The sequence below is a fragment of the Coturnix japonica genome, chromosome Z (assembly GCF_001577835.2).
Source record: "Coturnix japonica isolate 7356 chromosome Z, Coturnix japonica 2.1, whole genome shotgun sequence".
Lineage (NCBI taxonomy): Eukaryota > Metazoa > Chordata > Aves > Galliformes > Phasianidae > Coturnix > Coturnix japonica.
The window spans coordinates 39,171,231-39,197,170 of record NC_029547.1 but is presented as its reverse complement, the minus strand read 5'-3'; the positions used below and the strand labels follow the sequence as shown (position 1 = coordinate 39,197,170).

The window sequence follows — 25,940 nt, the reverse complement described above, 5'->3', positions numbered from 1 at the left end:
GTGTTTAAAACACTTGTTGTGTTACCACTTACCTTATTTATTTATTTATTTATTTATTTATTTTTGCCTAATTCAGGAAAAAAATCTAAAGAAAATACACAGCTTTATGACAAGTTTATTTTCTTTGGGAATGTGATATTCTTATAATCTATTTAAAATATACAGAAGAGATATAACATACTTAAAATATAAGATCTGCAGTGGATTTTAGCACCCAGATGTTTAGACAGAATAAGTCTTTACAACGCATGATTTTTGTATGTATAAAAGATGTATTAGATTATGTAGTGATCATTAAAATGTGTCACTGACTTCATTAGCAAATATTTCATTAAAAAGCTCTGGATATTAAGTTGTGCGTGCCTACAGGCTTCTGTGATGTTCTAAACATAAGAAATAAAAGTTTTAAACTATAAGAAATAAGAAATAAAGTTTTGAATGAAAATATGTTTTGGGAAAAAGCCTTTGTGCCTGTATTGGGTTTGTTTCCTAAGTGTATTAACAATACTATTACCCATAAGAAAAAATCATTTTCATTCATTTTCAGACAGAAATGGAGAGAGCATCAAGGTGCTAGTCACTCTAATGTATATCTGCTTTTGCTCAGTAATGTTGAGAAGAACCTTTGCCTGTGATTCTTGCTGTCTTTACTTGGTTCATTTCCTGCTTTCAGTCAGCTTGGTCCCCTATCATGCACCAGCATCTGGAAAGATCAAATACTACAATGGGTTGTTGAAAACCATGCTGAAAGCAAAGGGTGGTGGAACATTTAAGCACTGAGAGAAGCATTTGGCAGAAGCCACCTGGCTGGTCAACACAAGAGGATCTGCCAATCAAGATGGTCCTACCCAGTCCAGCTCCCTATGCACTACAGAAGGAGATAAGGTCCCTGTGGTAGATGTAAAGATCATGTTGGGAAAAATGGTTGGGGTCTTTCCAACTTCTGGAAAGGGCAAACCTCTCCTTGGGACTGATTTTGCTCAGGGACCTCCCTGTTACTCAGACAGGTGTCTATGAAAATGATCTGCAAAAAGCTGTAAAGTGATTATGTGGTCACCTCAACTGAGAAACAGGCAACAGGGAAGAGAAGGCCTCTGCCAGTCCTCTTTCCCTGCTACACAGAAAGAGATAGATGTTCTCCTGCATGAGCTCATAGCCATTATAACCTTCCGGTATGGTCCCTGCTTTCCTCAAGCCTTGGATAAGCCTATTTCTACAGTGAGAATAAAATTTATTTACATATAGCTGTAAGAAGAGCATATTCAAATGCAGAAAAAGGCATGATTGCAGGTGGACTGTGGAGTGACTGTGGATGCTGAGTGTGGAGGGAAAATGGATTAGTGTATTTTCAGTGCTAAAATTTAGGAAGAAAATGATGAAATAAGGAAATTTTAAAAAGTATTTGTATAATGTATACAATTATATGCATATAATTACAGTTATACCACATATATATTCAACTTCTCCACATGGCCTCCATAGCTGTTCTCAACTACAGCTCTGCATGTTTAGAAGTTAATGTATTAAAAACGTTGGGTCATTTAGGCTACACAGCACTATTCTAAACCTCTCATATAAACCAGCTTACCAAAAATCTGTATTACACTGCAATCCAGAAAGCATACTATTATACACCAATCAGGTGTATGATATAGTACATTTTTATATCCAATAAAGTAGTTGCAACTGTATTGCCTTTACTGTTATGATCTCTTTAGTCTGCTATCTTTCCTTAAAAACTTTAAAGTAATGCAATTCTACTGAATCTTGTAAGTTAGAAAAGAAACTTCCATATCAGGACTATTTTCAGCAAGTGATTTTTAAAGTGCATTCAGTGGCAATTAGAATTTGAAGTTCTGAAGAAAATTAACAGTCATTTTGTAAAGACAGTACGAGTCATCCATTTCCCACACAAATATGTTTATAGTTTGAAATGTCACTAGGCTGCTATATTAGAACAGAAAGCAGAAACTTGAATAGGAACAGCGTGAGCTTCTTGTATTTTAACTTTCAAATCCACTGAAGTATGTGCAATTTCAGTTGGTTTTTTTTTTGTTTTTTTTTTTTTTCTGAATGCCAGAGGCCAAACTCATTCCTAATTCAGTTAAGAATCAATTTGTTTCCATATTTTCAAGTTTCTTTTCAAGAATGATGTACTGGGGAGTTGATGTTCTAGCAAACTACACATTTGGAGATTATTATGTATGGCAAATCTCTCTGGTGGTTCATTTTATTTTTTGAAATGCAAAGAGGAAAGATCATGTTAGATTAAAACATCCTTCTGCATAAATGAAAACAGCCTTCTACATTCATTTAAAGACAGCTTTACTATGAAGTAAATTTGGAGTCTCCATCTGTTTCCAAAGAAACAATAATTCTGTACATAAAACCATTGACTTTAGATTTGGTGTGTAAGATAGGTTTCTTACTATCTAAGACTAAAATAACAAAAGGTATTAATCAATTCATTGTGTGAGAAATGGAGCAGCTGATTGAAAAGTAAAAGTTACCTACAGGGGAGGGTGGTGGTTCCATTGATTTTGATTTTAACCCCCATGCAGTGTGAAGACAATCAACATTCCATTAGCATATTTGAACGGTCAACCCTTGAGGTTTTCTTTTTCTGTAAAGAAACAAGAAGCAAATTCAGTAGACTTTGGCTTAGATTTGTCCTTCGACTCGATACATACACTGGCTGACAAGTAGCTTATATCTGAACTTGGATGAAGGCTGACTACTTTTCAATAAAGCTGTGATAAATTTTGTGCCTATAGTGGCTATGATTAGAAATAGAACCTGTTGAATTTACTGAGGACAGTTCAACTCTGATTCTTGGCATAGCCTGTCTCCAAAGTGGACTTTCCCAGATCTACTGTGAAAGTTTTCAGTGCTTTTTCAGACTAGTCTAGACAGTTTTCAAGAGAAGAATGAATTTACCTGATTCATATGTTTCCTTTTTTTGAGAATTATCCTGGTCTTTCATAGAAGTTATATTTGAAATATTTCCTCCAATTTTCTACTTTTTGAGTCATAACAGCTTTATCTACAAGCTATTTTTGATTACAATTGATAAAACTGAAGGAGATATGGATAGCATAATACATAATGTTTAACACATGAACAGAACAAGAAGAAAATCTGCAGAATTTATTTGTCTCAGTTTCAGCAGGGATTGAATTAATTTTATTCCTAATAGCCACTATGGCACTGTGTACTGGAACGAAGATGACAATAATGTTGATAACACACTGACATTTCAGCTGCTGAGTAGTATCTACTCTAGAGCAAAGACATTTTAGCCTCTCTACTGTCCTCTCTGCCAGTAGTGGGGTGCATGAGGAGGTAGGAGGGACAGAACCAGGACAAGTGACCCAAACTGGCCAAAGCAATATTCTGTACAACATAAATGCCTAATGAGTAAGTTGGCCAGGCTGGGTAGCCACTGCTAGGGGACTGACTGTGCATCAGCTGGAGAATGGTGAGAAATACACTGTGTATCTCTTACTTTGATTACTCTCTTGGTTGTCATTTTTTGTGCTCTTTATTTTTTTTTCTTTTTTCTTTTCTTTCATGTCTTATTAAAATGTTTTTATTCCAGTCCACAGGTTCTTGAACATTTCTTTTGTATTTTGTCCCCCATCCCCCTGAGGGTGGAGTGAGCAAACCAATGCATGGTACTTAGTGTCCTGCTGAGGACACACACCCCCACATTAACACAAGGCAAAATCTCACAAAGCTTACTTAGTCATTATAAATGAGTAAACTATCATAATTCAAGTCTGGTGTGCCAGTTTAGTGCTTTCTCTGCAGCGGAGTCAGATACACTTCAATATTTAATTACATCAATATGTAATTAACTCCTTGTTAAAAATAAAGAAAAAATTGAACTTGAAAATCTGTAGGGATTGCTGATATATAATATTTGATCCTTATTTACACTGATAGGTTTCTAAACATTGTTTTTGTTTTGTTGGTTTTTTTGTTTTGTTTTGTTTTGTTTTGTTTGTTTTGTTCTTTTGTTTATGATGATAACTTTGTAATAATTTATTTTTCTTTCTTCTTTCTTTCTTTTCTATCCATCCCGACTTTGAATGTCTCCAGGGATAGGGCTCCTACCACATCTCTGTGCAACCAATGCCAGTGCATTATCATTAAAAAACATTTCCTTATTTCCTGTTTAAATATCCCCTCTTTAAGTTTAAAACCATTTCCTCCTGTCCAGTTGCGGCAGACCCTGCTAACGAGTCACTCCCTTTTCATAGAATCATAGAATCACCAAGGTTGGAAAAGACCTAAAAGATCATCCAGTCCAACCATTCACCTATTACCAATAGCTCCCACTAAACCATGTCCCTCAACACAACATCCAGTCGTTCCTTGAATACCCCCCTTTCTTACAGTCCCCCTTTAGACACTGAGAGGCCAGTCTACCAGGAGCCTTCTCTAGGCTGCTTTCTCAGCCTGTCTTCATAGGAGAGGTGTCCCATCCCTTGGACAATGTCTGTGGTCCTCCTCTGTACACGCAGGTGAATAGATCCTTGTTTAATTGCATTTTTTACGTTTTGTGTTTTTTCTCCATCAGTTCATGGTTTTATTTGTTTGTTTTCTTCTGTATTTCCAGATATGCAAAAAAAAAAAAAAAAAAAAAGCCCCACTTTTGTAGTTTTATGAAGGACAAGAGTGTTTGTCACAAAAAATGATGGGAGATTTGGTGTATGAGAAAATGACAGCGTCGCTGAGAAAGAATCTTAGTACTCGATACGTTAATGTGGGGAACATGATTACTATAGCAAGCAATCTCAGAGGGAGATTAATCATGACAGATTCACAGGGAAAAAGGGAAACAAACAAACAAACAAACAAAAAAAACACCAAAACCTAACAACCAACCCTGAGGAAATGCCAAAAATAGTCATTCAAGAGGATTGCATGAATTGAATTGAATTGAAACTTATCAAAAAGGTTTATCACATTGGTGGCTTAGAGTTTTCTGAAATCTTTATTTTTCTTCATTGCCATCTTCAAACATTCTGGGCTAGGGAAGTATGTTTTCAAGGAAAATCCCAATGGAATTTGAAGACATTAACGCAATATATATTTTTTTCTTTTTTAACTCTTCTGGCAGATTAAATATTTTATTTAACTGACTGGAATTGCATTGGTTTCTTTCTCCTTCATTTAAATATATACTATTTGTGAACTTGGGAAATGCAAATCTTAACAGTGTTGGGGTTGGTTCAGCACAGTCCATGTCATCTATGTTTGCTTTACACATGTAGTATTATCGTTTCAGGTGAATGCTACCTTGCTGGAGACTACTTTAATACAGAATATAATGCTGAAGGTTAAAGTTATTTTATTAACAGTTTTCTTCCCTTTTTTTTTTTTTTTTTGTACTACATGTAGTTGTATATGCCAGAGTGAAGAAATTAATTACCTATTTGTGTTAAAATTCATTTTCCGTGGCTTATTTAATTAGTAAGCTATTAAATACAACTATCTAGCATCTTTAGAAGTAAGTTTATAAGTTTATCATTAAAAAGCAGTATTTCTATTACAATTATAATTGCTTATGCATAGATTTAAAAGCACTGTCTAGGACTTCAGAAGAAAGGAAGAGTCCTCCACCATTCCCTCAAAATACACAGAACGCCTGTAACTTTCTGTATATTATATTGGGTATGATTGTTACTCAGAGGCAGAAGAATTTTTTTTTTTATTTTATTTCTGTATCTAAATATGAATATTTCTGTTTGGAAGTGTTACATTTGTTTTCTAATATACATGTCAGCAGTTTTCTGTAGATCTGAAGAATAGATAGTCAGATCATTTGCCAAACTTATACATAACTCCAAAGCTGAAATAATTTGCAGAACACAAGGTCAGGAAAATGAATATGCAGAATCTTTTTTAATATTTCAGAGTCCTTCTTTTCTTATTGCTACTTGGGTATCTGAGAAAATAAATAATTACTTATTCCTGTTACGGTAAAACCTGATTTTGTTAAGTTTTATTCTTGGGACACCATGTTCAAGAATAAATCAAAACCACTGTTCAATTCAGATTTTCTGATAAATGTTTCAAACCAATGAGATAACTCATGAGATAACTTCAAGAAAAAGGTTATGGGTTTGTTGTTGTTGCTGCTGCTGTTGTTTTTTGTGAATATCTAGGGGAAAAAAATGCCTGTAACATATTTTAAATTTGAATTTTTTTCCATCGATATTTTTCTAATGCTCTTTAACTAAAAAAAAAAAACAAAACAAGAACAATACTGAAAATGTAGCAGTAAATATTCTGACTAATCTTACGGGTTTAATGTTTTTACTACAATACAGCTCAGTAGTATTGCCAGAATAGCTATGCTCAAGATGCTAAGAAGTCTTTCACAAAAATGGAAAAAATGAAAAAAAAAAACAAAAACAAACTAAAAAACCCCAACAAAGAACAGCAAGAAAAATATATCTTACAATACTTTATTTTTTATTTTTTTATTTTTGCACTAATTATTTAGGAGAGAATTATAGACGGGGTTAAGTGTGTTTACTTAGAAACCCTTGAGGTATTTCTGCAAAGTGTGGAGTAGCAATTAGGTAAATGTCTTAGTGGTGTGCTTGGAGTAGAGTTAGGTGATGGGTGAACATACTGATCTGGAGTATGTTTTCCAGCCTAAACAATTCTGTGATCTTGTGCTGCTCCTCTTTCATAAAGGACCACAGCTATTCAAAACAGGGCAAATACGCTGTTAGTGAATTACCATCCAGATGTCCTCAACTGGAGGTCTTAAGGACTCAGCCAAAGGAAGGTGAGGAGCTGAGGGATATCTGTAGCAATCGCCAGGACAGTGAGTCTGTGCTAAGGCAGGGGAGTAAACATGTCTTTGCTACAGAATGTTTAATGAGATTCTCAAGTGGGACATTGTCACATAGCCTGATGATCTGAGGATGATAATGCCTTCAGGAAAACTGGGGAAGTAGTTAGAAGTAGCTGCCCAATCTTAAGAAATTCACATTATTTGAAAGCTTTATATCTTGCTATTTTCTAAGAATGTGATTACTGGCGAATGACAAAATACATTTATAAATATTTGTTTGAAAAATACTACCACTTCCAGTCATGTCCTATTCAATTACATGCTATCAAATCGACCTGAGACTTGATAATATCTGACATTTGCAGAAAGCTGTGGCCAAGAAAGTAAGATGCTTACAGTCAGGAAGAAGAGATAAATCTGTGTGGAATGTATTTATTACTAATACCTTTCCTTTAATTTAAATCCATGTTTCCTATGTCTGAGGCCAAACAATGTTTCGTGCTGTGTTAAAACAAAACAAAACAAAACAAAACAAAAGTTTAATTTCCATTCTCACAAGGACATTAACCAATATATGTGCTTTTTTTAACAGCGTCACTGTAAATGAATCACAGGAATCTGATATAAAAATTAATTTCCATAACTGGTTTGCCAGTTGGATAATCCAACATAGGTATAATCCCAGATTACAATGTTTGCAGACTGCAGCATTTTAGCTGAAATGAAAGAAAAATAAACAGGAGAACAATTTTTTGTTAATATTCAGTAATGCTGATAGATATGTTAAAAAATGATTGTGACAGATAAGTTTAGAAGAATCTAATTTTACAGTCTTTGCTTATACCATTGTGTTGTAGTCAGCCAAATAAACTCAATTCTCACACATGAAATGGGTGATTTGCCACATTACTCCCAGGCTGCTTTTACAAAAACTCTGTAAACACGACGGTGAAAAATCACATAATCAACCTTAGCTAGACTTTTATCATACTTTATCATATTTTATCATATTTTATCCATTTCTGAAACCAATTTTGAAATCCAAAAAACAAACAAACAAACAAACAAAAGAAACAGTTTTTGTATATTTCAGATTTGTTTTTCCATTTATATGGCTTTGAGGAAAAAAAAAACAGCATATGTGAAGTGCAATTTGCTGATCCTGCTGACTGATGACAGAGGCTTAACAATAGAATAAAGTAGGTAAGGATTTTGGCATAGAATTTTACTTGTATAATAAATACTGCCAGTGGAATTCTAGTATTAAAATCACTTAGGGACCTTAAACTTTGTTCCAGTTACCAACTTAACATAAAAGGAAGCAATCTAACAAATTTTAAAAATAAATGTTTTGAAATAAAGGCCTTTTCTGATTGAACCTTCTGCTTTATAGAGCTGTGGTTGGTGGTTGGTTCTGTCCATTGTTTTGATACTGTGTGTCAGAATTTTAAATGTCTAGGAAAGGGATCAGAGGATTGATCTGTAGTGAATAAAAACAGACTTTTGAGTTCATTTGGAGAAAACAAGGACTTTAATGACAGAAGCTATCCTGAAGCTCTAACTCCGTGACAATCCCCCTTCCATGGGGCCTATTGTGTGTTTTCCTTGTTTTTTTATTTTGTTTGTTTCTTTCTTTCTTTGGGTGCTGGTTCTAGTTTCTGTAACTTTTAAGATGTTTCAAGGGAAAATGATCTTGGAACCAACAACATGTTCCTGTTACACTAATATATAACTAATATTTATATTAGTGGAAATCTCTAAAATTAAAACCTGGGGAATAAAACTGAACCATTGGAATAGCTTATTATTATTCTTAGGTGGGCTGAGGCCCAAAATCTATCTTGGTGGAACCAAGGCTGAGAGTTTAAGCAACTGTGAAATGGAAGACATTCTGAAATAACACAGGTGTTAAATTCAAGGAAGTTTGGCAAGATTGCCTTCAAACTTAAACCTGATGACACTAGTGTCTGTATAGATTAAATAAGGTATGTTATTTATATCTTGTCACAGTTGTGAAGGCGGAAAAGGTATTACTGTGCTATGCGTGTATGTTCCTACCTTCAGGTGTCAAAAATAAGGCTTAAATATGAAAAACTGTTTTGATGTATACCTTGGTACTTAGCTGTGTGAAGTACCTCTATGTAAATAAATGCCATTTAAGTATTGTGCATGTAACGAAGGAACCTCTGTCTTTTTTCTTTAACTACTTGCCTATATGTGGTTTAATAACATTAAATTATTCAGATAAGTGGGTGGCACAACGTTCACGCAATTATTCAGGGAACAGACTGGAGTGGAGAAGACATTGGTGCTTTTTGTTAACTGGATTTACTGGTGATTATATGCACTGCAGCTGCATGAATGTGTTCCTTGGTGCAGCTAAAGGGGACAGCACATTGGCATGCACAGTCCAGGAAGAAGGTGAGAGCTATCATCTCCTCCAGCAGCAGAGGTGGTGTGTCCTAAATGGCACTGAAACTTATTGTTTGGATAACTCCTTCAATAATAAACTCAAACTTCTCTGTAGCCCTGAAGTGGTCTGGTGGCTGGACTTGATGATCTTTGTAGGTTTCTTCCAACTGTAATTTCTGTTCTATGTGGAAAAGAGAAGGCTCTAGGGAGACTTCACTACAACCTTTCTGTACTTCAGAGGTGGTTACAAACAGGAGGGAGACTCACTTTTCACATAGTCTGATAGTGACAGGACAAGGGGAAATGTCTTTAAACTAAAAGAGGAGATTTAGGTTAGATGTTATGAATGTTTTTATTCAGAAGGTGGCAAGACACTGAGACAGGCTGCCCAGAGAAGCTGTGGATGTCCCATCCCTGGAAGTAATCAAGACAGGATTCTGGCCTAGGATAGGATGACATGATACAATATTGGTTCTAAAAAGAAGCTTCCCCTGTTAGTTTTCTAGCTCTTACAAGTATTGTTTTTATAGAAATGAAATACCTTCAGAAGAGGGTAAAAGAAAATTAAAAAAAGAGTTCAGTATCAATTCCCACTGGATCTTGACCAATACATTAAAACTAACAGAAGTTTATCTAGAAGAAGCAGAGGGGAATCATATATTTGCTTCTATTAGTTTAATCCAAAGCAGATATAAAAAAAACCAGGCCGCTGGTTATGAAAATCAACACCTCATCTGATCTGTCTTCAAACTAAGAACATTTCTTTTTTAGCCAAAATTTTAATTCTGTTTCTTCAAATAAAGAAATAAATAAGAGACAAGTTCTCGGGGCTATTACCTGGCTGGGTAATACTCTTTTTTTTTTTTTTTTTTTTTTTTTTTTTGGTATTAAAAGCTCTAAGTTACAATTGCAATGTGAACATCAGTTCATAGCTGATGTGAACTTATTATCATGAAGAGACGTTTATGCAAATATGAGACAAGAAACAGAAGAACTGTTCTGACTGTACTGTCAACACTACCTAGGCATTCTTACCCATTTGTACTTAATGAACTGAAGGAAACTTAAGTTTTGTGACCACAAAGTTTGTGAATAGCAGCAATACACAGACGAACCACTTTGCCATATATTGTGTCACAACATTTACATGGTCTCAGCTGCTGAGTGCTTTCCTTTTGACTGAGAAAATGCCCTGTTGCTTTCCTCCTGTGGTCGCTCATTCTGTAATGCTTTTCTGAAATGCCAGTGGAGATACTTCTCCTGAGACAGGGCACACTAAAAAACCCTGTAGATTTGACAATGTTGAGCAGAACTGTTAAGGTAATTCTACAAGGTGTCATTGGGAAGACACCCACTTAGTACCTGAAAAAGCAGCTAGCTGCAGCTAAGCTTCTGTAATAGCATAGTTCTGCTCCTATGTCTAGCATCAGTACTTCCATCAAGAAATAAATCCCGCTTAGTGCACTTACTCTGCTGACCCTGTTAGGAGCACTTAACATCTTGCTGCCACAAAAAGAAACAAGTCCTTAAAGTGAAAAATATTTAGAAAATATGAGTAGAATGGTAAATATACTCTTAACAAAAGAGTTAAACTACATACTTACAAACATAGCAAAATCAAATACTGTGTATTCCTTTACCCCGTATGAAATATTTTAGTTTCAGATTTCTTTTTGTTTGCTGATGATCTAAATTCCTTTTCCAAGGCACATTTTAGCCTGAAGGTTTGGTAAGAATGAGGACACATTCATGTCACATGCATTGCAAATCTGTCAGAGGGCTCCATTTTTATCTGGAACAAACAGCATCCTTTTCTTATACACTAGGTTGTGCTTATCAAAAACTCATTCTGTTATGGTGGAGGGGAAATAATTGGTGAAACATAATACTTTCCTTCCTTTATTAAGTACTGTTCTGTTCTTCTCTATTATATGGAACTAAGGCTGAAAAATGTTTTATGTAGTAGTTAATCTGCATTTCTACAGTTCTGCATTATACTGGGTACCGCATCAAGGGAATTAAGTTTAAAGCAGTACAAGTGGTGAAGCAGCTGCTATCTTTAACTTGAGTCTGAAAGATCTTGTAACCATATTGTTATAACATCATCAGCTAATAAACTCTTTGTCCTTCAATGTAAAACAAATAACTATTTTTATTAGTTATTAGCTTTAATAAATAATTGTCAGAAAAAAAATATTCATTTTCTTGTATTCTGTATGTCTACTGAAGTCACTGTTAGTCTGTGATCTTTCCCCAGCTGCAATTCATTATCAAAATTAGGTTGTTGATCTCCATTTCCTGGAAGAGTCACTTCTAGATTTCAGAAGTGTTGTGAGGACATTTAAGAAGGGAACACTGGGTTCAATGTTTTGTCATAGTTTCTATTTGCAAATATATATATATATTTCTCCTTCATTTAATTAGGTGAGGAAATTGAGAGCTTATTTTTATCTTTCCCACCCCACTCCTCCCCCCCCCCCCAGCACAGTAACTATTTAATAAAAATGTTTCTGCTTAGAGACTTCCTACAAGAAGACTGAAAGTAAGAAAGCCTCGTATTTCTCAAGAAATATATAATACTGAAATTAAAGGCAGAGCATAGCTTTCTTTCTGGAGGGTACACCTACTCATGTTGCCCTGCGTTGGCTGGCGACACCTATAGCTTCTCATGGCACAAGAAGGAATTTCTGGGTGGATTCTTCTGCTAGGCTTTTCCTAAACCCAGTTGCTGACCCCTTCTGCCTCTGCTTTTTCTCTCTTCTTTTTTAATCCTTCCCTTGTGCTTTTACTGAAGAACGTTTACAACAGCACGCCCTCAGACATGCAATTTTAAAATGTCCCTGTTCTACTTTGAACTGCTTCAGGCCTTAGTACTCTGTACTTCAGGAAACAAGGAAAGGATGTTTCTGTTCTCAGAGTGCTATATTTTAATAAGTAAGAAAAGAAATATTCAGCATCTTCCTTTGGTTGCAAAAAGAAAAGGAAAAATGTACAAAGTGGAAGACACACTGGAAATATGGATAAATAGCAAGGATTTCTCCTCTCATACTTTTTTCTATTCCCAAACTCAGCAGTTCCTTCCTTCAGTGTGTTGGAAATATCTGAATAACTTATCAGGATGGTATCTCTGATAAAAGCAGATTTTATTTGCAATTGCAATGGTGGGCATCCTGCAAGCTGGAGTGTGCCTACAGAGACAGTGTTACATCTTTTATGCCCTATTACCTGATGCTTATCTTTTCTCTCCTGGTTCCTCATTGGCTGAGCACTTCAGCTTCACAATCTTCATGATGCTCAACCAAACATATGGATGCTGGCTAAACATAAACTGTTGTTAGCTAAGCATATATTGCTAATTATTTAAGTTCCAACATTTGCTCACTTAACACTTGGCCATTACTTCTGGACAGCTGCTCATGTTTGGACAGAAACAAGTTTGGAGATAAGACAGATGGGAGTATCTTGATGCCTGCCTGTTGCATCCCAACCAGTCCACAGAGTGAGACAATCCAGACTTGTGTGGAGGCCCTGGTTTCTTTGATGTCTGTTTTTATTTTTCCTGAGAGCCTCTTATTCAAACAGAATAGCCTTACAGAATGCTCTCTAGTCCATAACACCACACCCATACTATCTGTAACATTTAAAAACTACTACAGTTTTGCAAGCAAGAATTCATCACTTTTTTCAGCAACTATATTTCTAAAATACACAACTAAAATATAAGGTATTTTTATTTTTTCACATCAGCTATTTCTAAGGACAAGTTACAAAACACAAATTGTGTTCGACTTCTTCAGATCAATTCCCCCTTTTTTGATATCTAACATAGAAACAACATTTCATTCCTACAAATATCAGCCATCTCAACTAACTACCTGTTACAAACATGAGTAAAATTTGGCAATTCTGTACACTCTTCTATGTATGAACTATTAGAAACTACATCTTGGAATTACAAGGCTAGGAAAATTCATTAAAAGTAAATAACAACTCTTGAGCAGGTCCAAATTCAAAAGTAGAATTATGAAAGCAAGTCATCCAACCTACTTAACTTCAGCCTTTTGCATGTGTATTTCTAAGGAATTTTGCAAGCAAATAGACCCTCTCACTGGAAGCTTTTGTAGCTCTTATTTTTCTATGCTATAAGCTTGAAGTACAATGTGAATCATAATTATATCTTTTTTTCCTCTGGAAAGAACTGTGAATGCAGACATGCAGCATCCTCACAGAAGTGGTAGCTTTGAAGTAGAGTACTAGAAACTCTTTTCATTTCTACACTATAAAAATGGTTAGAGCAGGATTAAGTGAATACTGTTAGGGATTTTGCCTGGTCTAGAGATGACTGGGACAAGTACATTTGTATTTAAAACTGTATTTCTGACGTTGTATTTAGTTACAAAATATTTAAAGGATAGACATTTTCATGGCCAGAAGCAATTTATTTAGATATGAAACTACCTTAAAAATAAAAGAAATACTAGGAATAAAGCAATATTTATTTACGAATTACTGGATACTCTTAATAGCTGTATACAGTTTATATAGCATGTTGTCATACTGTCATAATATTAAAAGCATATTTTATTTCATCTTCCTTTTGTCTTTAAGAAAATGAGCTTTAAACAATTTATAACTGTCCTTGAATAGTCATTCTGTTTACATTTTCAGTTGGGTTAAGCTGTAACTGTTTTACCTCAAAGAGAATGAATACCAAAGAGAAGGAATACCAAAAAAAAAAGAGATAGCATATTTTCATTCAGTAACAAACTACTGCTGTTCAGCATGCTTTCTTCATCTCCATCTATTTGACAATGTAGAGTAAGTTCTGAAAAAGCTTCTCTGTGTATGAAGATTTTGTGGATATTTCTTAATCACACTTATCTGAGTTGAAAATCCCTTAGAAGATTGGTTCACATCAATGCTGAGTATTTCTTGACATATTTTGTTTATAGGTAACTGAAATAAAGACTCCAGAGAAGTTTGGTTTTGTGTTTTTGTTTTTTTTCCCATATCTTACTGATAAAATGCTTCTGAATTATTCAGATGAGCACTGGGAAAAACTTCAAAGTATTGGCATGAAATAACAACTGCAGTTTTATCTGCATGTTATGTCCCTCAGTATCTGGACTCCCTCCCCCTGTCAAAGGCATAAGCTTATGTATGTCTGAATGTTTAGGAAAGGGATTCTTTCCATATTAGCAGGTCTGCCTTCATAAAAATATCTGTATGGTCAGAGAGTTATGTTGTACCACAAGGAGCCAGCAAGTCTAGCCCAACTGGGTTAGAAAGGCTGGATCAGGGCTAAAGCCCACAGTGAATGCAACAAGGCATAATGAAGCATGGAAGAAGGCAAAAAATAGCCTGTATGACAGAAAAACCTTCAATGCACCTCTGACAGTCCATTCTAACAGCCATAATGGGTGTTGAAAGGGGGCTTTTATGAACACTGAACTGGCATTGAGTTTTTGGACTCGTAATCCACAAGCACACAATGGGATATGTTTGATTATAGTTGAAATGTTGTTTTCAGTTTTCAAGTCAAAGAGAAGAGGAAGATCAGGGGAGACCTTATAGGTCTTTACAACTCCCTGAAAGGAGGTTGTGGCAAGGAGGGGTCAGTCTCTTCTTGCACGTAGCACTGACAAATGCAGTGACAAGAAATAATAGTATTTAGTTGCACCAAGGAGGTTCAGTTTGGATATGAGGAAAAGAGCGATCTTTTCCAACCCTAATGACTGTGATTCTATGAAAATCACACAGCAGTTCAGACTCTAGACTTTCCCTAGAATGCACAATTACCTACTTACTTAGCAGCCTAAGAGCCACTTTAAATGAAGCTTGCATGTCCCAGTTTCTGTCACAATTTCTTTGTCACTCCAAGCAGTCTTGGATTTCCCCAAGAAATCTCATGACTCCTCTTTCCTCAGAAACCTTCTGCCCTTCTGACAACTAAACCAATTCCTGTCTGCACAAGTTACCAAACTGCTTTCTGCAATGAAATGACACCTGGATTCCCACCTACTCTTCACTTTCCGGTTACGTATTGAAAATAGCTACCAAAGCTGAAGGTGAATGGAAACTTGTGATTTACAGTGCCAACCAGAGAGAGGAAAAAAGAACTTGCTGAGAGGAACTTCAGCAACTAAAAATGCTATTTTGCATAAAGGCAACACCAATTTAAATAATTGCGTATTGGGCTATAACAATTTTCAAATGATAAACACTATGAGGGTATGCATGAAAATGCCAGACATATTCAAGGTAAATGTTTTGCCTGTGAGTAAATGATCTTTGTAATCATTGTACTAAATTAATCAAGTTAAAGATGCTGCAGGGTATTATCCATTTTTCTAGTTATACTTTGTAGTTTCATTAAGGTATCTGGGTTGGTAAGATCAAAAAACCATTTATTTAGTTCTTCTTCAAAGGAACACTATAAAATATAAAACATGAAATGTGAACAGACTTTGTATTCTTTTCCCCACTAATCCTTTGCCCTTTTTGCATGAGAAGCAGAGCACTGGTCAGAGGCTGCTTCACAGGCTTTTATGTTGGGTGACAGTGTGTACGCTTCTGACAAAACATAAAGACCTTTTTTTTGTTGACACTGTTAATTAGGCTTTTTGAGCTAAATGGTGCTGGTCTGTCTCCTTGAATCATTAACGTACAAAAATATGATAACAGTAATACCATAAAACCTAAAAAGGCAGAGAAAACTGTCACATAATTTCACTTCTCAGCTGCCAGTTTGAACAGGATTAATGCTTTGAAATAACGGCAATGGTTAAACAAAGTCATTATTGGAAGATCAATTAATTATATTAACTTTATGTTCAGGCCAACTTTTTCTCTCTCTGGTTAGTAAGACTTAATTATAAAAGTCTGGTCATGCAGAGGGCTTCAGGAACATGGAAGAGAAAGTGTGGGCCATTCGATGTGTAAGAGCGAGCAAAGATTTTTCTTTAACACAAGAAAGAGGACTGACTGTTCCTCTTTACACAAGTTTTACCTGAAGGAATGTCACTGAATTTATCTAGAGTCATATCTGTATGGTAATAATTTAAATGATGGAGTGGAATCTCTGGACAAAGGCTTGAAAAAACGGAATTGACTTAGAGATACTGAATTATCTTTAAAAAAGAAGATGAAGGAAGGCAAAGAAGAAAAGAAATACTAAAAGATTAACACAATACATCAACATGTAGATCTCTAAAAATGCCTTGGAACAAACCCATTAGAAAATTAGCAGTTTTGGATAACTTAACTCTTAATAAATCAAAGTGAAAATAAATCATATTTGAGATCCAAGCAATGTTAACTTTTATTCTGTATAAATTTTCATTTTTTGAGCTTCCTAAATTCTAAAATTTGACCAGACCTAGTAGGGAAATGACAAAGTATCTCAAGAGATTCCTCACAAAACACCTCCATATTTAAATAAATAAATGACAGATAAAGACACGTCTGCTTTGCAAGGTTTTGGCATTATCTTGAAAATGGAGCCAGTAACACCTTAAGTCCTACCTAGGATTATGCTTCTCTCCACAGAGCTGCTATTTAGAGTAAGCTTTTACTTTACAGAAGCATCTCCCAAACTAATGTTTGATGGACACTGTTCTCTTTTGTCAGCATAAGCTGAAATGCAAGCTTTCAAACATGGTCCCCTCCATTGCTTAAGAACAGATTCAGCCAGTAGTGATGTGGACACCTTAAAGTAGCATTAAATAGCTAACACAGAAACTGAATCAATTTGCTGATTGCAGTCAGTAATATGAATATAGCCAGTAAGAAATGTTTTTCTACTTTTTGCCCATTCTCCTAAGGACATTATTAAAATTCTATAGGGTAGGAGGTTGTAGTCAGAAATGCAAGCTCTTCTTTATAATATAAAATCACTACCTTTCAAAAGATCCAATCTTTCATTTGAAGGTCCTTTTTTCACTGCTCACAACATCTAATACTCAACATTTCTGGATAGAGTACCAACCTCAGTTTTGTGAGGCTGCATATTAAATTCAATCCTTTCCAATTTAAGCTGTTTACATCTGCTGAATTACCTTGAGTAAGCCTTAAATAACTAGAATTCACACGAGATTATTCATGCTATTTGTTATTAAATTAAAAAGAGGAAGTAGACATAGTTGTGGAAAATAATGCCAAGCTAAATGTGAAGAGTCATTAAAAAAAAAATAAGATACAGTACTGACTTAAATGCAACTCAGAAGCAGAATTTGTTTAATTTTATGAAATTTTAAATTCTGAGAATTCACAGTTTTGGGCAAGTACATTGTGCTCAATAAAATTGCTATTAGCAATTTCTTCATGATTCTTTGTGATCTGTCTAGAATGAGATTACATAAATACTGGTACAGATGTGAAACGATTACTGAGACATGGCATTTATTCATTGGAATTGGTGCTGATTTACACTGCTAAAATTGACAGCAGGGTTTTGCTGTTGGTTGGAGCAACGTGCATGAATGAAATTGGAGATGGCTGCTGTGTTAGGCCTTTTCTTTGTCTGTATGTGTGCAAATACCCAGGCTGGATGTGGCTCTGGGCAGCCTCGTCTGGTGGCTCGTGACCCTGCACATAGGAGGGGGGGGTTGAAACGAGATGATCACTGTGGTCCTTTTCAACATTCTGTGATTCTGTGAAATAGAATAACAGTAATAGAAGAATATAATAAGTTTGAAAAATGGATCAATAATATTTTGCTAGATGGTAAAATGTGACTTTAGAACAGGTTTAAGAACCTTCTTGAAAAAAATTCTGCTAGGTTCAACCTGAAGAAATCCCCTGTGCTTTTGATGTGTGCTTTGCATCCTAGTGCAAAGTATCCACCTATCACTGTGTGTTTCAGTGCATGCACAAGCAAAGTCAGACCTCTCTTGCTTCCAAACAAATAAGTGTGCTATTTTGATATCTTTTGCATCTCTAAAGAATAATAAATGAGGTAGGAGTATGTTCCTTATTTTGCACACATTCCTTTATTCCAATAGCTAAGACATCAGTAAGAGAGGAGTGTAGTACTTGGGCAAGAGGCTAGAAATCCTGTCCAAGATCACTCTGAAACTCAGAACAAGAAATTGAACTTGTCTCACCTTTTTAGCCTCAGACTCAGCTATTACAGAAAGATTCTGTACCATGAATGTGCTTAAAAAAACACTGCTGGGAACTGCTGCTAATGTAGAATCATAAACACATAGAAACAGAGAACTAGAAGGGACCCATAAGGAACATCAAGTCAAACTCCTGGCTCCACTCTAAGCCACCCAAACTCTATTTCTGAGAGCACTGATCAAAATTCAGCAAAATCTCTTCTCGTCTGCTTGAATGCAAATGAAAGGGATATAATAAAGGGTGCTTAAATATTAACTGAAGCAGTGTCTGAAAATTAAGCCTCCACTCTTCTGAGCGATTCATCTCTAGGCAAGATAATAATATGGATGCTCAACGGTTATATGTAACAGAGAAGGGAAACCAGCTCAAGGGCAACTTCTAACTTCTCAATAGAAGAGCTCACCCTAGAGGAGGGAAACAAGGACCTAGACCCCCCCAGGAATGTCCATAGGAATCTTGCACCCTAGGAAAGACTACCAAATCGTATCTTGTTTTGTGATCGAAGCAGAAGTGAAATCCTGAAAATATTTACTTCTCCAGAACATTCATTTATTTGTAATTTCAATAAGAAGGTTGAAATTTCATACATAAGTGATAATGATTGTTTCCTGGTAAGGTTAGTGAGCCAGATCAGTACAAGATCCAAAGCTAATATGGATATCCAGTAACTTAATTCAGAGTTTAAGACCAGTGAAACTAGTGCTTCACAGTGATGCTTTTTTTAAATTTAAATAATTTAAATAATTGACTTAATTTTGAAATTATTAATTGACTTAATTTTGAAATTATCTGTATACATCCATAATGTTTTTGTAAATAAGTCTTCTCTAAAGAATATTTATTGTTATTAAGCATGCTTATTTAAGGATGAAAAGCTACATCAGGACAGCACTGAGAGACTGCTTGAGCCTCTGTGGACCCAACTGTTTTAATTTTTGAGCTTTTATACAGATATCCAGAATCATACTGACAACACATGAATAGATGTAAAATCTGTAATAACCTGTATACTTTGAGGTTCCTTATGGCAGCTAACACTATTACTGGTTTTGAGGGTACTTGTTTCCCAAAGGCCTGACATTGTTCCCAATGAAATCTTGATAAAAAGGTCCTTTCAGACCTATTCCATGTTGAATTGAGACCAGTGCTGATGATCTACAGTGTTTCTGGAGGGTGACGAACCTGTGGTGTAATAGCTGAAGTCTGAGATGAAGGATACAAAAAGTTCAAGAAAAGAAAGAGACACAGAGGACAACATCCAAAGTACAATCAATTACTTGCACTAAGGAACAGCAACAACAATAACAAAGAAAACAAACAAACAAACAAAAAAGATAAGGGACTGTATTTTATACAGAAATACAGTTCTGTAGTCTTCAACCACTGCTAGAGGGCTCTGCATAAATATCTTTACAAAATATGTCACAGTACCGCATCTACTCATGTTACAGGCTCCTACTCCTGAGTCTGTGGAAGAGCAGAGACACTTTTTGACATGGTTCCACTACAAGAGCACATTGGTTACTATGGTGCTTGGGACACAAAAGTTCTCCATGCCTAGATTAAAGGTGTGCACTCACATATGATCAGGTGCAAGGCTATATATGGATCTGTGCTACCGAGCAAAAAAAAAAACAGTTTGTAGAAGCAACATGCTCACCTGTGTGACTGCTCACTTCACTCATCCCCCTGCACTCAACAAAAAGGCAGTGTTTTTCCAGCTTGTCATAATGAGTTTAGTTAAATCTGTGCATCTCGTAAACAGCTATAATAACCTTGGGCTCTGCATGTGGGTGTTCTAAAACAGTCTCCCCAGGATGTGCTGAGGGACTAATTAACTAAATCATAGTGATTTTAAAAGGCTTTTGTATATAACATTAAGAATGTACAGATATGGTGATTTCATGCTCTTGGTTTTCTTATTAATTTATTTTTAAATTACGTGAATTCCTGCAGCTACATTCACGTGATGAACATGAGCAGGCAAAGTGAAGTCTGTAGCACTGCTCACTCTACATTCAGTGTCTCCCACTGCAACCTATTCTGTATATCAAAGGTTGCCAGATACATTCAGAATAGCAGGATTCTGCCTACGTTGTACTGCTCTTTGTTTATTACCAGCATCATCTTTGCTTCCACGGAATTCAGCTAATACCAGTGATATCAAACTCACAATTAGGTTCAAATATTCCTAAAACAATGCATTAAATCTAAGCACATTCATACTACATTCTCATATACTTGTAAATCAAACCACCAGCTATTGGATTCTTCTAAGGCATGGCCTTTGTTCATAAAAGAAACTGCCTTCCACTCCCAAACAGGGTATCACCATTTAAACTGTGTGACACTTGCTCAGTGTAAGTTCTTGAACAGAACTCAGCAGTTATTGTGGAGAATTTCAGCATGTCACTGTCACTCCAAAAATTTAACACCATAAACAAGCTCATTGCCAATGGTCAGTGTGCAGAAATATACTCAGAACAGTTTAATTTGCTTGTGACATAATAATGCAGGAGTTCCAGTGTTCCATTTCACCTGTTCTTCAGGCTACTGCATTGTTTTGATGCAAATGTTGTTGTTGCTCTTATCATTTTTACATTTAGAAACTACTGCTGTTATAGAAATTAGGAAAATATGTTTGAATGAAGAACTGTCGAAGATATAATACATGGAGATTAATCTGTAATCAGTGGACCTCTGCTCTTGTAGACCTGTGCTTAGCCCCAGTGAAGAACATGAATAGGAGCAGTATAGTTGCCAGGCACACTTGTGTGGTATAAGTAAAATATTGCTATAAGGTTGTTAAGAAACAGTGATAACACCAAAATAGTCGTGGTGGTTGACACAATTGGGATGGGAAAAAACTAGCACCCATCTAGTCAAAGTAATGAAAAGGTATAATAACATTCATAATGAAGTATGACTTGAACCTGGAATATAAGATACAGACGTTATCACCTCTCTCACAGATAAAAGAAAATTTGTATGTATTTCCAAAGAAGGCATGAATATACTCATGCTAGCAGTGAGAATAATTTCTTTCTTGAACTTGTTGATTGCATTTGGACTTGTTTCTTGCTGAAAAAAAAGTTTTTGAATAGGCCCATACTCGGAATCATTAACTGTGTTCCAAATTTTTGGTATAAAAAGGAATGTCCAAGTACTCAGATATCATTCTATTTGCATCAAATATCTAAAAGACAGACAAAAAGAAAGGCTTGCTGGAAGCAGCAGAGAAACAAACTAGTGGATTCATAGAATGTGTGGATAACTTCCTGAAGCAGATGGAAAGCAAACTGCCAAGAGAAGGTGACGCACCTGACCTGTTGTTTTTAACAGGGAAGGCCTTCTGGCTGATGTTTTTTTATGATTTGCTCTTTGCACTCACCTTGTTGCTGGGATCCATCCTGGTGGTTTGCCTGTGGGGAGAGAAGGGTCAGTGGTCACAAGGAAGGCAAGAGTTCTCAGTCATTGGGGACGAAAGTTGGATAATCAGAAAAATGGACACTTTATATTTTTGTAAGGCTGATTTTCTCATATTTAGGGACATGCTTGACAGTGCCTCTTGGGAGGCAGTTCTCGAAGGTATAGGAGCACAGGATGGCTGGGCATTATTCAAGAATGAAATCTTGAGGCACAGGAACCTATGTGCCAAAAGGCAAGTCAGTAAGGACAAAGAACAGCCTGGTTGAACAGAGCAATTCTTCAGGAACCCAGAAAGAAAAGGAGAATTTATAACCCTTGGAAGAAGGGTAAGGCAACTCAGGAGAATTAAAATGATGTAATGAAGTTAAGCAGTGAGAAATTAGAAAGACCAAAACTTAGCTAGAACACAACTTGTCCATCATATTGAAAGAGTGTCTCTCAGGTCACAAGTGCTAGGATATGAGGCACCAAGATAAGTTCCACAAGGGAGGTTTAAATTAGATATCAGGAAAGATTTATTCACACAAATGGTGCTTAGGCATTAGAACAAGCTGTCCAGGCTTTCTCCATCCCTGGAGGTATTAAAAAGATGTGAGAATGTGGCACTTATGGATGTGGTTTAGAAGTAGACTCATAGTAGGTAAATGATTGGACTTAATGATATTGAAATTCTTTTCATACCTAAATTCTTCTATGATTCTATTATTTAGACAAACGTGCAGAATACATTACTACAAGAAAACACATTAAAATAAATGCTGGGTAGCTAGAAGGCTTAACTCAATACTTCATGATCAGCTCTGGTAGATTAAGGTTCTACTGCCTAACACTGTGAGAATGTGTGGGGAATGGTCAACTGGAAAACATAATAATATAGGCAAAGAAATGAGGAGAGAGATGTTAAAAAATGTTATTAACAGGAAGTGTTCCAGACATATATACTTTACCATACCTCCTTGTCTCCTCATGTCCTCAATAAATATGTAGGAATGAGCCAGTGATAGCAAAATCAGGACACTCCAGTATGAATGTACTTGATTATTTCAATTGATGTGGTATTCACCATGGTAAGTACATTTACTACAGTTATCAAGTGTAGCATCTTTAAAACATGTAAGGCTGTGTAATTCAGAATGTGCAATGCAGTTTCTTACAGAATACAATCTAGTTCACATGGTCATTCATGGAATAGGTTGCCTTTTAAGAAAAGTGGCCACAACTTCTCAAAATTAGAAACACCGTTAGATAGATCAATTAAATATATCTTTCCTCTGTATTTTACACGTCAAACATTTGTACTCTATTTCTCAAGTCTTCCCTTCTGTATTCTTTTTGTTCTTCCTTTACCACTCCCACCCAAGTGTTGTTTTTTTTTTTGTTGTTTGTTTTTTTTCCCTCAGTTTATTCTCAGCTATATGTGATTACCTGATATAGCAGCAAATGTAGGCTTGTTTCTCTGAAGGCTTTTTTCTTCTCTAAGAGCACACTCAGCATACTGCAGGACATTATCTCTGAGTTACAATAGTACTGACACCTCACATTGCAGATGTGGTGATCATGTTTGTTCCATTTTCCTGTTTGTGCAAAAATGAAAATCATTACTTCAAATGTGCATCCAGGCAAACACATACTTGTTTTCTATCTCCATTGTAGCTATTAATCCTGTTGCCTGTTGGGAAATGAGAATGTACACAAAGCTGTTGTAGCAAGCTTCATCTACTACAAACTCTCTATGACAGAACAGTATTGACTTCAGGGAAATATTCTTAGGTAACCTAAATCTCCATGCTAACATGGTGAGTGGGGCCTGCAGTGGATATTGACTAAATATTTACCCTTTATTTCTGGAAATGACCATATGACATCATTTCTGCAGTCACAAAGTAAATATTATTTTCATGTTTGTCTGAGGTAGAGCTCAGATTTCATTAGCTGGAAAAAGAAAACAGAACAGATGCTAGTGTGGTTTTTTGTTGTTGTTGTTTGGTTTTGTTTGGTTTCATGGTGGAAAGCTAGATGACTTTAAAAGCAGTAAGAAGCTTAAAGCAAACTAAAATGGAGAGCAGGCTGCTGTAGCATGTTAGGAGTTCAGTGTTCAGATGTAGTGGAGTTGCACGTGTTTTAGCACACTTTTTCTTTGCTTCCTTTTGTATTAGGTAAGCAATAAGCTGCTGCAAGGAACTTTTTCTTAGCAATTGGTCTCTAGTATGAATGTGAAATGAGAGCAGCTGGGCAGACTTACACAAATCCCCAGGGATGAGTCATAGCCCCAAGCAATTGCCCTAATTTTGAAAGCTGAATCTGGCCACATAGCAGGCTGCAACTGCTGAAATAATTACTGATGCTGAATAGAGAACATACATTTTCAAACCAAATTATTTGGACATGTTCAAATGGATGTGTTCATGGATGAGAAAACTGAGACATACTTTTAACAATGATTTTAAAATTGCTTTATATCATTTACAATGTATATGTTTATTAAGATTTTTATATGTTGCAGACAAAAGTGGAAGCTGTTCAAGTGTATCAGGCTATATGTTCAGAATGCAGGCTTTTCAGAAACTACTCAAAGATCTTTCCTCCCAGATGATTTACTTAAACAAATGGCTGGACTCATTCTATGCCATATTGTTAATGAAGTGGAAGATTGGTTTTTTTCTTCTCTGTTTTGCTTCTGAAAGGGTATCCTACATTCCCATGATGTGCATGGGAAGGAAGATGATCCTATCTCCCAGAGGGCAGGCCTCTATTAATCTCCGTTGTTATCTCACTGTAGATAGTACTTTCCCTGGGCATCTCTTTCCACAAACCTTTTGGAGTATGGTATTATAGATTTAAAATGGTCCATTTTCACTCCTCCAAGTGATATCCTGTGTTTTCAATCTAATATGCATTCAGAACATGCTGTCCACTACAGAATGACAACTACTCAAAAAATACACTAGGAAAATTAGGTTTTCAGGTTTTCCCCTTCCTTGCCAATCTCCACTTAAAATAAACATAACTATTACATTAAATTTCATGGATCCTGCTCTTAAGTGGAGAAATCTATAGCTAGAAAAATAAAATTAGTGCTGAGATACCCTCACTTTTCTTAGTCTACCTTTCTGGACATAAATAGTCTGCAGTCTTTCAAGAATGTTATTTCCCACTGTAATTCACGTAATGGCAGTGGACTACGCTTTGTGTCAACAGTTTCAAACCTTGCTTATATATACCCTGAGAATAAGCATGCAGATGCCAGCGTTGAATATATATATATTAGCAAAAATGAAATGTAATTTTCAGGGTTGTGATTGCCTTTTTGTTAGTAAAAATTCAAGCCTGGTACATTTATTACCTTTTCTGATTCATAATTGGAAAGAAGTCCAACAAGTAGGAAGTTTTTAGGCTATCTCCAGATACTCTTACTCTTTTCTTTTAAGTAATCTTTGGGAGGAAAGGGACAAGGCAATTGCTGATGTTCAGAGAGTCTCTTGCACAACAGCCAAGCAAACCACTCATCTACATGCTTCTACCACCGGTTTCCCCACTGTCTTTGGAATTAGAAAATCTTAGAGAAATATATCCAAAGATGGTATGGATCTGCCTCCACAACAGGAAGCCTGACTGACTGTTGCTGGGAGTGCTTGATGAATCTTACCCAGGATGTTACAAAAAACTCTTCGTGTTGAACACCACTCTCATCTATAGCTGAAAGAGTTAAATTTCATAGAAAAAATTGTAAAAAGACTAAAAAAAGATCAATGTAGATAAATACTGACAGTGAACCAAAGGAAAAACAAAAAAACAAAAAAACACCACAGAAATGCATACCCTTGAGCATCTTAATCCATGCATTCCACTATCAGAAGGCATCATGACCTAGAATCCAGAAAGCCATTTGAATGAGATACTGCCATGCATACATCAAAATTTTCTGCAGCAAACCCCTTGGTGTCCTGGCATGCATGAGGAAGAGGAGGCTCAAATCTACTTGTTTTGCATGGTTTGCAGCAAGGCAGCAATGTAAATAAATACTTTGGAAGCAATCCACATCTCTCACAGCTCAGTAAGGTGTGAGAATTTAAAACCTGTCCTCAGCATGTCATGTTCTGCAGCAGCTGTTCTACTGCTCACAGTTTTGCAACATCAACATTTTTTGCCTCGTAACTGGTAA

At 35.9% G+C, this 25,940-nt stretch overlaps 1 long non-coding RNA gene across 1 annotated transcript in view; it reads right to left on the bottom strand.

Moving 5' to 3' along the window:
- Nucleotides 1–2,090: 2,090 nt before the first annotated feature.
- LOC107306302 overlaps nucleotides 2,091–25,940 on the bottom strand; it is a 44,271-nt gene continuing 20,421 nt past the window's right edge. Inside the window, exons 2-5 of the long non-coding RNA XR_001552070.2 lie at nucleotides 25,598–25,645; nucleotides 23,204–23,352; nucleotides 21,741–21,771; nucleotides 2,091–2,623 (exon numbers count right to left, since the gene is read on the bottom strand). This is a non-coding gene — a long non-coding RNA (uncharacterized LOC107306302). The remainder of the gene's footprint in view (nucleotides 2,624–21,740; nucleotides 21,772–23,203; nucleotides 23,353–25,597; nucleotides 25,646–25,940) is intronic.